Raw genomic sequence first — 14076 nt, forward strand, 5'->3', positions numbered from 1 at the left:
GTGCTTTTCATCAACAAACCGGTCATGACACCGACAGTTGTGTCCGTCTTCGCCACGAGATACAAAATCTGATCGATAATGAGGTCATCGTCGCACCAAGCTCTGCAAAGTCTATTAGCACTTGATCAGTGAACTTGTGGGGGGATAATGTGATGTGATCAGAGGTTGGACCACCTGTGGGCGGCACTCAGTTTACTCCAGATGTGGTGTATGGCACGCACTATTTTGAGCATTTGTGAATGCTAGTTTTGTACATTATGACTTGGGTATTGGGTCAGTCTTGTTGTGTGTTTTGAATCTGTTTTGAGTCAGTCCTTTTGTTTTGAGGTTTGTCTTGTCGTATCGAGTCAGTCCTGTTGTGTAGGAGTCGGGTGATTCTGGGGGTGTTACCTCGGACATCACTATCTTGTTTTATGTTTGTCTTTTTGCTTTCTTTTGAGTCTGTTTCTGCCTTAGAGCCAGTTATGCCAACAGATTTGAATGGAACAGCAGTGATTTTCACACTCTTGTGTTTGCTTCTGCCGTATGCCAGTTGTGCCAGAAGTTTGAATGAAATGACAATGCTCTTCGCCTGCCTTTTCTGTGCCTTTGAAGTCATTGTAATGACCTAAGTTTTTCAAAACTTTTTTCGAAACATTGTGATAAAAACGAAGAGGAAGGAATTCCTCAGGTTTTGCAAAACTTGATCAATTGAGAGAAAGAGAGGCATGCTAAGCCCTTAATGATTGAGATCATGCTTGTTAATGTGAGTACTAAGAAGGACCCTGGCTTGATCCAGATTGGTTCTACACTGTCTTCGGCGCGAACGATTTGTCGCTTTCTTAAAAATTTTCAAAAAATATTTTTGCGCAGTCCTGCGAAGACTTGTGTGGGATCGCTCTTGAGATTGTGCAGCTTAGGATTGCTCTCAGCCTCGAGATTCGACCCCTCACTTTCAAACCTTGAACCTGAGTTCAGAACGTTCAACGGTCAACCACAACGTAAGGCCTGTGTGGCCATTTTGAAGCAGCCCTCAAACAAGAGGCACCAAAGTCAGATCAAGAAGATCAGATCAAAGGAAGCTTGTAAAGCTAGATCAGAAGCCCCCCCTCAAACTAGGGGCAAAAATGTCAGATATGCTCGAAGAGCCGAAGATGGATCCTTCAGTAAATCAATACAATAGCCACTCTCCTGGATACGGATGGCTTCAAAACCCTAAAACCATTTGGTATGGACTTGTTACACTTTTACCCTTTGAGAGGCTCGCTGGGTCGAAAACCCGGAAGGGCGACCCAGGCAAAAGTTAGAGCAAGAGAAAAATACAAAAAAAAAAATGCAAAAGAAAAGAAAAAAAGAAAGAAAAAAAAAAGAAGAGAAAAAGAAATGAAAAAAATTGAAAAGAAAAGAAGAACAAAGCTCGCAAGGTCGAAAACCCGCAACGGGCGCCTTGGCAAAAGTTAGAGCCTAAAAAGGAGAGGATAATACCCGAGTGTACCTTACCCCGAACTACGTGAGGCTTGATTCCCATCTTTGGGATACGTAGGCAACTTCATCCTGAAGTCCAGCCGTAAAATACTTCAAATTCAATTGTGTCCATGTGATGGTTCTAGTCATCTTTGTCTTTTCTGTATCCGGGAGTTCGGTTGCAATCATCGCTCTGAGGACTGATTACAATACACGACGATGACATTCAGACAAGGGGCAACTTTCCGTTGCCATTCAATGCACCGCGGTGTCATTCAAACAAGGGGCAACTTTCCGTTGCCATTCAATGCGCTGCGGTGCCGTTCAAACAAAGGGCAACTTTCCGTTGCCATGCAGCTCTCTTCGAGCAAGGGGGCAATTTTTCTCCAAATCCGAGGTTGTGCGTCTCAATAGTAGGTTCCGTGCTTGTTAAGCATTGGCCGTTTGCAAAAATAGTTTTTGAGAATTTTTACTGAAGTTGACTAATTTTCTTGAAAATTGTTCCATCTTTTTCAAAAACTGGACCATTTCTTGGACCCAAAAAAGGAAACTTTTTTGTGCTCATAGCCTGACTTGCATGATTTCAAATCAAAAATCGAACAAGTGTGTTAATCTAACTCTCATATTGGTCAAAATTGTTTTAGTAGAAAACCAAAACAAAAATGGTCAAAATGATGAACTAGGGGCACAGTTGAGTCAGGTGTCCTGTCTTTCCCCTATTATCAACATACCTGCCGGAAAGAGCACTCTACCTGCCAAGAAGGGCACCCCCGAAGCTGACCATAAAAGGGCAGAAAGCTCTCACATCCTTTGAGCAACGAGGTATCGAGCCAAGTGCGAAGCACAAACTGGAAAGGATCAAGATATTCCACTCCCTCATCTGGACAGATCTAATCACATCCAAACTCCCCAGCAAAGCATCGTCAACCGATGTCAATTGCAAATCTGCTGCACATCCAGCCGCATCACAACCTCTCCGTGGGAGAAGATCGCTGTTGTGAGCAGAAGAAGAGAATCTAGCAGAATGCTAGGGGCAAGAGCCCGTAACTCCTTGTTTGTCCACCAACCACCTAGGGGAGGGATAAAAAATGAGAGATTGAAGAATAGAGAGATGCGCGCTGAGAGAAAAAGTGAGAAAAGGGCTTTTTCAGAAAAACAAAGATTGAGTGCCAGAGTGACGTGAGAATCACAAATGAGAAAATGGTGGAAAACAATACCCAGAGAAACTGGCTTCTCGTGCGCTGAGAGGTCTCTCGTCTTTGTAACACGTCTGTGTATCGTGTCTCTTGTTTTGTTTGTCTCGATTCTGGATTTGAGTCGTTCCGAGCGTGTCTCGATGTGTTTAGGTTGTTTACCTTTTGTTTTTCGTTGTTGAGTTTTTTTCGCTGTGTTCAGTCGTAGGCTCAATACCTGGTCGAGAACTCATTTTTTCAATTTCAAAAAATGATTTGTTGTGTGCTCAGAGTGCTGTGCCATTCTCCACATTTGTGCAAAAAAGGGAATTTGTTCTTTCGAAAACTGCAGGGTTCAACCCAGGTCATGTGAGAACAGTAAAATCAGGATCTATCTGAAACTATATAGGTTCCGGACTGCAAAGCAAAAGAAAAGAGGGAAAATCGAAGCATCTGAGTGTGTTTCACCTTCAGCAAATTCCGTGATTGTACCCCGGATGTACCTCTTCAGGCCTTGTCACTACTCCGAAGTATGGGTGTGCCTCTACCTCAAGCTCAAGATTAGGTCTGCTTCAAGCCAGAATGGCAATCAAAGTGCTCCCTCAGAAAACCAGTCCCTGCCAGAGGCATCTTGGTTATGTTTACAATGAGTTCCTAGGAGACCAACTGCGACGGTGGAAACTAGAGTTCGAACGGCTATTACCTAGAACACAAAGGTTCGGGACTTCCGAGACTAAAGTCTGGTTTAAATACCCAGGGGTGTATTCCCGGCTTGAAATCTGTATGGTAGCCCCATAGATTGAGATAGCGTGTATGCACCTCAATTCTGGATACTGAACCAACCTAGTCTATCACCCCATTGGAGAATAGGGAAAGTTGTGAACATGGCCAGGAAGGAAAGGTAGTAACTGCGGTTTGGAAGTATAAGCAAGAAAGTGCAAAAGAAACCCATTTTTCAGCTCAAATTGTTTCTGTGGAATTTTCAATTCATGTCTTCGATATGTAGCTCATCGTCAGTTGGCATGCACAAGGTGTATCCTTTTGAAATATATTATGACCCCTTCGAGAGGTAAACCGGAGGTCTCCTTTTAAGATGTCCTTTTTAAACATCTTTTTCTCTTGTTGATATCAATTGGCATTTATCTGCTACAATAAACGCCCATCTAATTTACATGCATTGTTTTGCATATCACTTTACACGCATTATCATGCATTGTCATGCGTTTCCTTGTCATACATCGTTATGCATCTCCTTGTCACGAATTGTCACGAAGTTCCTCTTTACACATTGCACGCGTTGACCGCATGCTTTACTTACATGTGTTCAAGTTTCTTCTATACACATTGCTTGCGTTGTCGCGTTATGCTTTACTTACATGTGTTCAATTTCAAGTTCCTTTCTCTACACATTGCATGCGTTGTCGCGATATGCTTTACTTACATGTGTTCAATTTCAAGTTCCTTTCTCAACACATTGCATGCGTTGTCGCGTTATGCTTTACTTACATGTGTTCAAGTTTCTTCTATACACATTGCATGCGTTGTCGCGTTATGCTTTACTTACATGTGTTCAAGTTTCTTCTATACACATTGCATGCGTTGTCGCGTTATGCTTTACTTACATGTGTTCAAGTTTCTTTTTATACACATTGCTCGCGTGACTACATGCTTTACTTACATGTGTACGTTCAACTCTTCTCATACACACTACTTGCGTAGACCGCATGTTTTGCTTGCGTAGACCGCATGTTTGTAATCAATTTCATTACTTGCGTAGACCGCATGTTTTGCTTGCATAGACCGCATGTTTGTAATCGATTTCATTACTTGCGTAGACCGCATGTTTTGCTTGCGTAGACCGCATGCCTTCCTTGCGTAGACCGCATGTTTATAATTAATTACGCTACTTGCGTAGACCGCATGTTTGTAATCAATTTCATTACTTACGTAGACCGCATGTTTTTCTTACGTAGACCGCATGTTTTGCTTGCGTAGACCGCATGTTTGTAATCAATTTCATTACTTGCGTAGACCGCATGTTTTGCTTGCGTAGACCACATGTTCTGCTTGCGTGGACCGCATTCTTATGTTCAAATTCATTACTTGCGTAGACCGCATGTTCTATTTGCGTAGACCGCACGTTTGAAACCAATTTCATTGCTTGCGTAGACCACATGCTTATGATCAATTTCGTTGTCTGCGTAGACCGCGTGCTCCACTTACATGACTGTGCCTTCACAGCATTGTTATGCTTCCCACTTGCTTTGCGTTGTCACGCATTTTTAAGTACATTAATATGCATGTGTTAATCACATTGTACCTGTTAAGTTTGTTTTCTTTACAGGCACGGTATTGTATGTACGGTTCATTTAAGGCTGGTGCAACCCGACGAACCGGACTCGTATGGTATACTCCGAGTGAGACATATCGAGAATCGTATAATTCTCTTACATCCTCTCTGCATTGTAGTGTAGTTTGGTCTGTGCTAGCTTAAATCTGTCGCATGTGTGCTTCATTACAGCTTTTTTTGCATGATCATAAGTTATGTCTGGTTCTGTGCATTGTCTTGCATTTTGCCCCTGTCTTCGGGCGCATATTCTGCTTGTCTTGCATGTCTGTCTAAGTTTTCGGCCTTGTCAAAAATGGGTCGTCTCTGGGCTTTGACATTCGCTCCCGTCATTGTTATGACTTTCGAGTTTTGTCAAAGAGGGGCAACTGTAGACATCCCATTTTTGACCGTCCTCAAGACTTGGGTGTCACCGCTTGAACGCTCGGTGATCATCCGCGTTTGTGTTCGTCTTGAGTTCCCGGAGGTCTCGGCTACGCGCCTTGCCTCAGGATCTCTTGACTCGACTGTTCGGTGTCTGGTTTTACACCAAAAACTTGTGTTTTGCCTTGCAAGGCAGGGAATGGCTTGTTGGCCATCCCCACACCCCACCGGCTGTCCCCATCCCATCACCGGCCGTTTCTTGGTGCCACCGGCAGTGTTTTCTTAAAACCAATGGCCGGTCGGCACTATATTTTGCCAACCGACACTTTGTTTTGGCCCGTGACCTCTTTTGCTGGCCGATCTGCACCCTTTGCACCCTTCAGGTATGGTGCATGCCAGCTGTGCCAGCTGGAATGCACTATCACTCCTCCCCATGCACGGGGATGACCACTTTGCACCCTTGACCCCTTTTTCCTTCTAGAAGGTTGAACCCTTTGGTCAAGCTTCTTGGAGAAGCTTGACCCTTTGTCATGGCTTCTCCAAGAAGCCTTGACTCCCTTGACTCCTTTACCCCTTTCACTTAGCTTCTTTGAGAAGCTTAAACCATTTCCCTTTGCCTATATAAGGACCCATCTTCTCCCATTGTCAAAGGTTGGTGGTTTTAAAAGAAAAACCAGAGCTTATACATATATATATCTGATATATACACCCTCTCTCTCTATATTTTACTCTCTCTCCTCCCTTGTGTGTGTTTTGTGGCCTAAAAGTGCATTTGTACCTTAGTTTTGCACTAAAACACACACTACCACACCTTGCTTCGAGTTTGAGAGACATTGAGGGTTGATTCTTAAGGTTTTGGACTGATTTTGGTCAGAAAAGGGTCTGGACCAACTGTTCTTGAAGTGTTCTTCAAGGGTGAGTTTCTTGCTTTATTTTTCCCAATCTTGCATTGGCTTTTGACCTATCTTGCATATTGATTTGAGCTTTGTGTATAACTAAAGAAAGTCTTATATTTTCATGCTTAAGAATTTTCATTAAGGGTGTTTTGGCGTTGGAGGTCGAAATCCCCCTCTTAGGTCTCTTTTGGCCCCTTTTGGTGTCTTTTTCTTTGAGCCTTATTTGCTTTGTTGTATTAGCCTTCTCACCACCGAAATCCAGCGGATTTTCAGTGGTGAAGAAGATGGTTTGAAGTCTTGTATAGGGGAGGGACACCCCTCTCCCTTTGTGTCTCATTTGTGCATGTTTTGGGCTCATAAGGGTAGCATATATGCTTGGTTGTTTTTGGCTCCATATCAGATGTTTTTGGTGCTATTTAGGTCACATGTTATCTCTGTTTTTGGTCGGATTGGTGGCCCTTTGCATGCTTAACATACTTGTTTTGTATTCCCTTGTTTGTGCCAAGAAATGCATCATGACTTTTGACTACCATGCTCTCATATTTTGGCTTCACTTTGTGAAGTTCTTGACCATATTTTGTCATGCATGAGGTCTGTTGGCCACTGATTTGGTCTTGTTTAGCATGCTTGATATAGTTGCTTTGCATTTTGGATCATGAGCCTTGAGTGTATGGATCATTAACATGCCTAGCTTGGCCTATTATCATCATTTGGCATTAGTTGAGATCATATTCCAGTCCATATAATGTGGTCTTACATTGTCCTTTGTGTCTCTTTCAATGCCTTGAAGTGTTGTGTTTTCATGCCTTGACATGTGCATTGTGTATGCCTACGTGTTTGGGTCATTTTAGGACTGTCATACCAGCGGGTTTTGGAGCTATTTTGCATGCTAAAATTCTGTTTTTGGGTTGTATAGTTCATGCCATGCTTGTTTGGGTTAGTGGTGGTAGAATGCCCTTTGTTATGCCTTAGCTTTGGCCCCCCCCCCCCCCCCTTTTTTTGGCTTGCATGTTTGTAGTGCATTTTGTCCATCACTTGAGGCACTTTTAGCCACTGTTTTGGGGGTGTTTGAGGCCTCCCATTTCAGTCTAAGTCCCTTCTTGGACATGGTTGTATGTTTCACTTGATGCCTCTAATTGCATGCGTGCATTGTACCATATTAGCATTACGTGATGAATTGCATTGTAGCATTGCATATTAGGAACATTGTATGCTTGCCATGATATTTTGCATTTTCGAGCCATGTTTGTATAACATGCATTGCATTGCTTGGTTTGGGGTGCCAAACCAAGTGTGAGGGTTAAGAAGTGTTCATACTACGAGTGATGTAACACACCTTAACTCTCAGTCACCGAGACCCTTGACCTTGACATGATAGGGTCTTGGTCTTCATTCGTGTGTTGCATGCATTTTCATTGAATCGCAACCTTGGCTCCTTAGGTCATCATGCATCAAAATGCACAATTGATGGCCCAAGGGTCGAGGGCCATGCTCCCTTGAGTCCCTTGCATGATAGGGAGTGTGCCCGAACGTACATTTGCTTAAAATGCCATGCCATACACTGTCTGTCCTTGTTGCTGTCAAAAACCAGTTTCTGCAGGGAGTTTTTGCCGACCGGCAGTGTAGAGTGCCGACCGGCCATGGATTGGTAGCCGATAATATGAAACCCCAGCCAGTGGATAAGTTCCGTGGCCGGTGGGTATTCCCTTCAGCCGATGGTGTCCTACAGGGTTCAGGGAGCCTGTCCCAGGATTTTGGCAGTTTTCCGAGAAGCAGGGTAGTGTAAACAGAGGCAGCAGTGGTATGGTACGGGCTTTCGGGGCAAGATAAATCCGAGCATGCATCATTCACGCATCCCGATGCGGGGGGCTGCGGCCATCTTCTCTTTGCATTTAATTTGTTAATTAGATTAGAATTTTTTGTAATAATTAATTTAGTATTATTTATTCGGACTGTAATATTTATTCGGACCCTCCGAGTGAGGGCAATTGTGTAATAAGTGTGTGTGAGTGTGTGTATGTCTTCCAACCCCACGTCTTTCTTCCCTTTTATTTACCCGCTTATAATGGTAGACTAGAGCATATTTAAATTAGCATACCTCATGCTTAGCATGCGTGCATCCATACATTTGTCTTACATGCACCAGGCTCGGTACATCATGCTAACTGCACTCGTATTTCAATTCCAAGTTGAGTATTTGTTAGTTGCAGCATTTCACATGCCATGTTTAGGATAGCCGAGCCTGTTTGGATTTGCATCTTTGCATGTGTTGCATTAGCCATTTCAAATATGAACTAGGATCATGCATGTGATTACTAACTGGTTTCTGTTTTGGCTTGGAGTACTAGGTGAGCTTTTATGCTTTAGCATGCCGCATGCGTGTGAGTGTTGCCATAATTGCATGATTACCATGAGGCTAGCTGCTTATGTGATATAACTGCTTGAATGCCTGTGGATGGAGGTCGAATTGCTTAAATTGGGATAACGCATTAAAACTGTGAATTTTAAGCCCACTAAATAGTGGCAAAACCATCTTTTCTAAAAGTCCACTTGAGGGTGGCAAAACCTGCATTTTTTAGCCTACTTGCGAGTAGCAAACCATTTTCAAAACAAACAGGCTATGTTTCGTTCCAATTTAGGCGAGTTAGTCTATACTTGTTTGCTGTGCGCATAACATAGTAATTCTAGGCTAATAACCGGAATAAGAACACATAACGTTTTCAAAATTGCATATCATGGTTAGTAGAGGCCGATCTTCGGATCGGGCGAGAGGGGGTGCTCATAGCTGACCTTCCCCAATCGTACCCAAGTTCCCGAGCCGAGGCAACTTTGGTGATGACGGACACGTGGCCTTTGGCACCGAGTCAGGGTTTCCTAAATTCCCCCAAAATAAAATATTTAGGTGGTGACTCTGTATCTGGCAAAGCAGTCCATGTTTGGCACTTCTTTCAAAAATCTGTTTTCTCAAAATAATTTGCCGGATTTGGACTCTTTGGTTCAGATTTAGAACCGTGACAAAAATCGAATCCGAACTGTAGTAGCAAGGCCCTCTCGGGGCGCGTCTACACATCAGTATGTGGGTACTGTATGCCCTCTAAATCCTTTCCAGTAAATGAAACAGTGCACATGGGGGATTTGGATGCCGCGCGTACCTTTTTCGATATAGGCTCCACTAACATGACTTGTTGAATTTGCACAGCCGTAGCAATCTCTTCTCTCAGTGTTTCCTCAGGTTCCTGAGTCGCTGTCCCATGGATCACATTTATTATCAGCCGAGGTGGATGCTCAATATTTGGTTCTGGTGGTGGGTTCCCCGATTCGGTCACTTTCTTATCCTGATCAATGTAATCCCGGAGGTGCCCAGCTGCTACCAAGTCCTCCAAGTGTTGTTTCAATGCCCTGCAGTTCTGAGTCATATGCCCCCTATCTTGGTGGTAGAGCTTCTGGTTGCGCCGAGCTGGATCTCCCAACATTTTTGATGGCTAGACAAAGAAGGGTTCTCTCTTGATCTTTTCTAAGATTCGATAGATCGGCTCTTTGAATACAGTTACGACGGCTTCGTGGGATTTGGACTTATCCACTTCATTCACTGCAATCCCTCTGTGTTCTCCTCGATCTGTTCTCTTCTTGTGTCGAGCTGTTTGTTCTATTGACGCTTCCTCGATGGGGATCTGATCATCTTCGAGGCGAGCGTATTGCTCAATCCTGGCACGCAAATCTTTCAATGTTGTGGCCGGGTGCTTGGTAAGTGATTGTCTCAACTTACTTTCTGGTCGTAGACCATGTTTGAAAGACATGACGGCCATCTATTCACTACATACATTTTCCTCCAATCATTGTATTCTTTCCAGTACCTCCTAGCATAACTGCGCAGTGTTTTTTCCTGCTCCTTTCGAAGGCCGAACAATGTATCCGGCTCTTTCGGAATCTTAGTGTTGGAGACAAGCCTAGCTAGGAACTCTTCGGAGAGCTACTTCCAGCCATGGATCGATCCAGCAGGGAGTCGGTCGAACCATCGGAGTCCGATTTCTCCCAAGCTGGATGGGAAGACTTTGCACATCAGTGCCTCATCTCGGCTCCATAGAGACATCATTTGTCTGTAATGGCTAATATGTGTCAGCGGGTCTGACTTCCCATCGTACGAAGTGAACTTTGGTGGGGTGAATTTCTTGGAGGTCTCATGGCCTCAAATTCTAGGGAGAATGGTGAAGAGACGAGCCTATCCAGCGCTCGGTGTTCTTTCTGGTGAACAGTACGGTCCAGATGATCCCAATGTTGTTCGCTCTGCTTGTTGCCGATCAGCCAAGTACGAAGGTCTTGAGGGAGGGTATTCAGTTTGTTGACTAACCGTCTTTTGCCTCTTAGTCCTTCTCCGGCATGACCCACGGGTGTGACTGCTAGCCGCCTCACTCTATACCAGGATAGGCTGGCTTTGTTGCCCAGACTCATTTCTGGGGTACTTCTTCACTAGTGGCTCTCTGGATGAGCTCCTTCGTCGCAAACGAGAGGGCTCTGCTTCAGTCTTCTTTTCCGTTGGATCACCCAGCACCCTCTTAAGTTGGGCTTTCAGCTCTTGTATCTCCATCCCCATGGAGTCTATGATTCGATCTCTATAATCCTTTTCCAGAAGAAAGTGATGAGAAGAACCTCCAGCGAAGGGTAATCGATACTCGACGGATTCAGGGGTCCGATTATTGTTTCCAGTTTGCTCTTTCAAAATTGTTGGGAGTGCCAAGCCTTTTTCCTTCGTCTTCTCCATCTGTGAAGTATGTGTCGAAGGCGGAATGTCCTCAATCCCCATCACCGGAACTAAGTGCAGAGCTTAGAGATGAAGTGATCCACGTTCACCGCACCAATTGTGCGTACCGGATTCCGCACTAGATGAAAGTGGATCGGGGCTCCGCACTCGGTTGGACTATCCAGGGACTGAGGTTCCTGCCACAAGAAACACCGTGAGAGCTGCCCAGCCAGGGTTGGCCGGATAACCCCTCCGGTGTGGGAATTAGTGATCGGAGCAGAAGTGTATATAGAGTTGAGTTTATATCTAGATGTGATTTTTCTTGGAATAGTTCAGTTACCTTCAATGTGAAGTTCATATAGTATATATAGGGTTCCTTGCTTGCTTCTCAAGATGGTTTCAGGGAGCTTGGATGCTGCCAAGTGTCATTTTAATATTGCTCAAGGTGAGGGACCACCTGGTAGTTGTCATTGAATGCATATACTCGTTGTAGTCATGTTGATAACAAACCACATTCCTTTGGTTCAACAACTTCCGTGATTTTAGGTGTGGGGGACCAGCTGAGGTGGCAACTTGCACATGCACAAGCTCACAACTTCCACGTTCCTCTGTGAGGTTCTCTCTGCTCGGTACCTCAGTACCTCAGTTCGGCCCTAGACCAGACTTTTGTTAGGATGAGCCGGTCCATTCGGACATCTTTGTGTGGGCTCAGCCTACTTTCTGTTCGGTCCTTAGATTCAGTCTCGTAGCTCGGCCCAGCCCAACATCACGGCTAGACTAGCCTTTCCACTGCGGGTTGGGCCTAAGTGCTTGAGGACTTGGGTTGACTGTTGATCATGAAGTTGGGCTCAATTGGCTTACCCGTATACTCATCTAACCCACTTGGATTTGGGCTTTAGTAGATTGGGCCGGCCCAAGGTTTGGACCCGACCCATTTCACATTCAGCCCCTTCATACAGGAAGTTATTCCTAAACCAGTTTTTGGAAATAGTACTCCAAACAACTTTAATGTATTTTTCGCTTACGTTGTATTTGGTTAGGAGATTTTAAAAGGAATTTAGAAAAGAAAAGAGAAAATGTGTGTGAACCTAGGTGAAATGTAAATATATTTTATTCATATTTCACCTACCTTTTTCCTTTCATTTTACAAATCTCTTTCCAAATTCTAACAAATACAGCATAAATAAAAACAAAAAACCGAATGAACACACATCCAAACGGGCATATTGAATTTGATCATTCTGTTCGCAGATTTAAGAAATAATTGGTGCATTTAATTTGTGATAGGTTGATTCAGTATTGTTTGATTCGCTTTATCTATGGATAATAATCAAAGAAGTTTTTGATTGGTTTATTATATGAGTGTATCTTGAAGGATAATTTATGAAAAAACCTAAGGTGTATTGCGAGTAAATTATAACTTTAAATAATTTAATAGGGTGTACTAAAAAACTGGGCGAACTAAATGATTTTTTAGATGCAAATAGAATCCCCCAATGGTAATAGTGATAGGATGGACAAATCTCGGGCCGAACTTGCACTATATAGTAAGAATACAGGTGTCATCCTAAGTCCGATCTGACCCAAGTCGACATTGAGCCTAATCTAGCCATCCCAAACATGGCCTTAAAAAAATTTCAAACCCCAAACTCGCCAATTTAACTAAATAGATGAGTTATTAATTTTTTATTTTTTATTTTATTTTTTCATGATTATTAAATTATTTAAATCTTTTTTTTTTATTATTTGAATTTACTTGGAGAATTTATTAGGAAATCATTTTTCAAGTACTTGTATCTCAATTAATCCATAATATATTCTTATATTCCAATAAATCCTATTATTTGGATATTTAGGTCTCGTTTGGAAATAGGCTATTTTAGTAATTTTTGACTTTTTACAAAAAGACGTGCAGAAAAGTAAAAAGTAATAAGACAACTTATAGTAATTTTTTGGCTAAAACTAAAAATTGCAAACCAAATCATAATTCTCATATTTAAGGTATTTTATGGACAATTTTACTTTTATAAATATTTTTTGAACCCTTAGCAATTTGGTGATATGAATATTGATATTTGACAGTGTGAATGTTCACATCATGAACATATGAACATTAATACGCACTTCACCCTATTATTATTAGGAATATTTTAGCAACTATGTCACTCATAAGACTTATTAGAATATAAAAAAATAATTTAAAGTGCAATATAAATAGGTGAAGAGAGATTTATGAATAAATGCCCTGATTTAGAATGTTAACAAAATTCAATAGTAAAATAAATATCACTGTATTTGGTTTCAATTTTTCTGAATATTAAGTTTTTTTTATTTTCGTGAATATTTTTTAAATTTTAAGCAATTTTTTTTTTACTTTATTAGATGTACTTTAGATGTATCTAAAAAGTAAAATATTTATTAAAAAAATCAATAAATACACAAGAATAAAAAAATTTACTAAATTTTCAATTTTTTTATATATTTTTGGTATTTAGTAAATTTTGTAAAGATTTTTTTTCACAAATATTATACTTTTTAAATGTATTTATGTTGGGTGTATCTAAAAAATAAAATTTTTTTGTTTAAAATATTAAAAAAATTCAATAAAAAAAACATGAAAAATAAAAAAATTAATTTTCTAAAAAGAGAATTCTAAAAAGTGAAACCAAATAAGCTGATGCGATTTTTAACAAATATTTTAATTTAAGTCCTAAAAGAATGTATACTTTTTTGTCTTTTTCATTTTTTCTACTTTGTTTTATAAATGGGTCTGTTGGATTGGGCTGGAATAGAACTCTTTATCCTGAACTCAGCCTGAATATCAAATGAGTACAAAATCTTAGCTCAGCCCGGCCTTATAGGTAAAATAATGGGAGAATTACTTAACAGTTTGACAAAGAAAAAGAAAATACACAAACATGGAGGGGTGCTAATGAAACTTGCACTCCCACAACATTACACTTGCACCCCACCATAGACTCACTTGCACTCTATATATTTTTGTAATTTTTTCTGCTTCATTATCAAGTAATTCTCCCTAAAATAATTATTCCAAATTGTGAAAATATTAGGTTGGATTAGGTGGGTTGGGCGGGCCAACGGGCTGATGGCCACCCT

At 41.7% G+C, this 14076-nt stretch overlaps 1 protein-coding gene across 1 annotated transcript in view; it reads right to left on the reverse strand.

Moving 5' to 3' along the window:
- The window catches only part of LOC114278626 (uncharacterized), a 134438-nt gene that overhangs the window by 98234 nt on the left and 22128 nt on the right, over positions 1–14076 (reverse strand). The gene's annotated exons all lie outside the window — the stretch shown is intronic.

Source organism: Camellia sinensis, chromosome 10 (assembly GCF_055761805.1).
Source record: "Camellia sinensis isolate YWXY chromosome 10, ASM5576180v1, whole genome shotgun sequence".
Taxonomy (NCBI): domain Eukaryota; kingdom Viridiplantae; phylum Streptophyta; class Magnoliopsida; order Ericales; family Theaceae; genus Camellia; species Camellia sinensis.